This window comes from Agelaius tricolor, unplaced genomic scaffold (genome assembly GCF_023055355.1).
Source record: "Agelaius tricolor isolate 1412-34295 unplaced genomic scaffold, bAgeTri1.0.p SCAF_67, whole genome shotgun sequence".
NCBI classification, from domain to species: domain Eukaryota; kingdom Metazoa; phylum Chordata; class Aves; order Passeriformes; family Icteridae; genus Agelaius; species Agelaius tricolor.
Genome location: NW_027269327.1, coordinates 24,485 through 28,492, shown reverse-complemented (window position 1 = coordinate 28,492; position 4,008 = coordinate 24,485). Strand labels below are relative to the sequence as shown.

The window sequence follows — 4,008 nt, the reverse complement described above, 5'->3', positions numbered from 1 at the left end:
GGGGAGCGGGCTGGGCGCGGGGAGCTCCCGGCGCCTGTGCCACGCGGGACGGAGCCGCGGCAGCGACGCTGGAGGGGCGAAGCCTCCGTCCGGCCGCCCGCACGGAGCCGAGCGGCGCGGAAGGGGCGTCCGCCCGGTGCCTCGGCCTCGCTCAGCGGTCCCGGTGGCGGGGGCTCAGCTCGGGCGGGGCGCGCTGCCGCCCGCCGATGGCGGAGCGCCGGGCGGTGCTTTGCTGCCGCGGGCCGGGAGCTGCAGGAGCCGCCCCGGGCGAGCGGCGCCGGGCGCTGCCGCGGTCACTGTGCGGCGGCTGCCCTCGGGCTGGCGGAGGCGCGGGAGCCGCCGAGCTGCAGCCGTCTCCCTCGGGCCGCTGCCGCTGCTGCGGGCGGGGGCGGACGAGCGGCTGCGGAGGCGGCTCCGCGGCGGGCTCAGCCTTGCGAGCAGAGAGCGCTCGACATCGCTGGCATGACACGGCTGCTGAGTGCCTCAGTGCTCGTGGCTCTTCCTTCCACGCAAACGGATGGAGCGGCATCGCTGAGCAGTAAAACACAGCGATGGCCCGGAGAATGGCGAGCGCAAGGAGCGCCGGGCAGGATCCTTCTGATGGCACAGGTGCGATCGGCAAACTCAGCCCCTTGTGGCCCTGCCCTCCCGACCCCCAGGGGAAATGCTCTCCAGCCTCGAGCTGCTGAGAGACAAAACGTGTGATTTGACACTAGGGTCCGGAAAAGGTTTCCGTTTAGATTAGCAAATGCCTCCATTGTTCTCGGTTACATCCTAGGATCGGTTTTAGGCAGTGACTTTCTACCGCTTTTCGGATTTTCTTGTGCAATGGTAAGAAAATAGGCAGGTCTGATACTGGTTTCGCTTTTTTTCTACTTCATGTTCCATGAGCTGCTTTTATCCAAGCAATTGTTTTAAAGTTCTACTGTAGGCGTTTCTGGTTCACTTTTTTTTTTTTTTTTCCTCTAAATCGGCAGTAAATATAGCTGAGTAAAATTACCTTGGTTTTCTTCCTTCTTAAATGTTTTTATTGATAATCCTATTTGAATATGCAGAACACGTGGGTATGTCCTGTAATATATCCTAGCTTTTCTTGTTTACAGGGTACTCAGGAAATATTTTTCCCTTAGAGTCCCACTGAAACATTCTCCGTGCAATCTCCGTTAAGGTCTGTGTTTACAAATAAGCCACCATCAGCTGAGATATTTGCCTGTGTACCTTTTCCTGTCATTCAGAGCTTGCGTTCTGTGGTTTTTATGATAAACCTATCAAACTTGCGAAACCGTTTTGCAAGTCTTAACCGTTGAAGGCAGCAAGAAGTGGTTTTAAAGGCTGTTCTTGAGCAGACAAAGGGAAAAAGTGTGAATTTGCTGCTGAACTTGTCCTTTTTCATTTGACTTGCCTTGAATTATTTAGGAAGAGAGAGAACTAGAAAAAAGAGAGAAATAGAATTGGTTCTTGAGCCCTCCTAAAATGCTCCCTGTGATTCCGTGTGGAGCCAAAGTGAAGGGTGATGGAACAGAGCCCCTGTGCTTTAGAAGGAAATCAATTTCAACCTGATCTCCACCCTGAGTCTCCCTAATTTCTGTTTTTAAAATGCAAACTAAGTTTAGGAAGTGTTGGGAGTTAGTATTTTGGGGGAGAAATGGCAGTTGCACAAACCGTTCCATTTCCCAGAGGCTCTGGGAAGGATTCATTTTGTAAGCGCTGTAACTGCCATCGGTTGGTGGTTCGGGGTTGGAATGTGCACTTGCCCTCCTATAAAGCACTCGTTCATTTGCATTTCAGTGCCAGGAGTCTGGAGAAACTGGAGAAGAGCCCAAGAGACATTTTTCATCCTGAGATACAAAAGGTAGGAAGTGACTTTTTTTGGTTTGGTTCTTTTTCTTTATGATTTCCTGGAAATAGAAGTAATTAAGTATAGATCCTACTGGTTTGTTTCTTCCAGTAGCTAATAAGAATAATAATCTAATACTACTTAAACTGTCTCTTTATCCATTGAACTGGCCATTTTAAATCCAAACTTCTAAACACCAATAAAACCATCATCCTTGTAGAATCTTTAATAGGAGGGGGCTAAAGATGCTGTTTTTGTTGACAGGATTTATTGGTTCTTGAAGGGCAAGAGGTGAGTACAAGCCTAACTACTTCTTGCTCACAGACCCGTCCGGTGAATACGGCTTTGTATTTGGATGGGCTTTTGATGACTTCTAAATCAATTGCTCGTTACAGTAAAAAGAAGTCATGTTTTTTTGAACCTGACAGCAAAAATAACTTGAAGCACCAACTTAATAATAATTGATCACCCGTCTAAGTTAATGATTTTATGCTATACTATCAAAGTTTAAAGGTAAATTATTGTGTAGTAGGAGATGGTATAAAATGTATGTTCTAACGTGTAGGATGTATGCAAAGATTAGAGGAAACAAATTTTTATGTCTTCTGTTTGACTGTTCACCAAATAATATTTGGTTTTATTTTCCTGGGATCGGTGAATTTTAAATTTGGAGTCCTCTATGCTAAGGATGGTCAGCTTACAGGTGATGAAATGTTCAGTCATGGTGAGGTTTTCACCTTCTCCTTAATTGTTTTGCTCATCTGAAAAAAAAAAAAAAGGCAAGTTAAAAAAAAAAAAGTTATGTTTATTATTTGTTACCCCGTTCTGTCCGTTTCCTCAGTATTTGCTGGAGCTCTGCTTACCCAAGCTTTGGGTAAAACAAGCTTTGGGTTCCTTCTGTCCCACTGGGTGTTGCCCAGTTTGGTTGCATCTGGTGAAATTCACCCTGAGCCCTTACAGAACCAGCTCAAACCAGGTGAGAGCCATTCGCAGCTCTCTCAGGACACCCGGAGGAGGATGGGTGACGTTTCTGAGCATCTGGCAAGTGCACTTCTATCAAAACTCGGCCTGTGCAATTTCTGGGGAAAACCCTTCTGTATCCTGAAGGGTTCCTCAAAGTCTGTTGAGGATCCAGTTAGCAGTTGCTCACCTGGATGGTTCCAGCTCCTCAAGCTAACACTTGTACTCTTGCCCTGTAGTTTAGATCTATTGTAGTTTTGTTATTTTGCAAGATTTTACGTCTTTGGACAGTAACGTGCATTTCACTCTTTGGAACCTCTCGGATCGTGCTTTGGTGCAGCACCACCTAATGGGACACTTGGCTGCTGTGCTGAAGGGCTTGGTTACTGGAATTGTAAATCCCGGAGAGTTTGTAAGTCTTCTGTCCCCAGGGAGGTGTCACGCTTTGTTCACCGTTGCTCTGTTTGTCGGGTGCTGCTTCTCGTCGGAGGTATTAACTTCAAACTGCCCTGTTCTTTTTTGAACTTTTTTTCCTGGTTCTCTCCGTAGGGCAGGGAAGGACTCTCGTATCCCGGTCGTCAGACTCAGCGCTGCCCGAGAAGATACAGAGACTGTAAAAATCATAAGAAGCAACTAGGACTGCAGAGGAAACAAACTGGAGAGAACAAAAGGTGACATTGTTCTCCTTAGCCTGGATTAGAAACATCCACTGCGCTTTGATGCCGGTGGCTGCCAGGGGCTCGTTAGGTCTCTTGAGGCAGGTGTAGGTGTTCACTTGTAGGTTCTATTTTTTGGCAAAGGACCACGAGAGAAGTTTATTTATAGATCCAAATAAACATTCATCTTATCTGAACATAACCTGTCATCCCCTTTCTGACATTAAGGACTCCTGTATAAATACTTGGGGGGGTTTTCTTTGTCATTTCTGAATGGTTCCATTTTGCCGGCTACTTGAACGAGTCTGAGGGGGTTTAATTGCATACTGCTTCCTTGAAATTCTGTTGGTCTCTGCTTGGAACCCTTCTTGTACTGCTTAATGAAAGACTTCGGATGGTGTTTTCTTGCCTGTTTGTGGTTAAGGTCGTGCTCTGATGCATTTACAGAAGCCATGGCAGGAGAGAGTCAGCTGCTGGAGAAGAGGAGACAGTACTATCCCTGTGCAGCACGGAACTGTGCCACTGCTGTGTCATCAGCTGTGTCTGCACTGAAAG

The 4,008-nt window shown here is 47.5% G+C and overlaps 1 long non-coding RNA gene across 1 annotated transcript; it reads left to right on the top strand.

The window, feature by feature from the left end:
- The first annotated feature begins 623 nt into the window (after positions 1–623).
- On the top strand, positions 624–3,655 carry LOC139584825 (uncharacterized). The gene is made up of 3 exons (XR_011676844.1): positions 624–1,168; positions 1,789–1,852; positions 2,102–3,655. It is a non-coding gene; the product is annotated as an uncharacterized lncRNA (long non-coding RNA).
- The last annotated feature ends 353 nt before the right edge of the window (positions 3,656–4,008 follow it).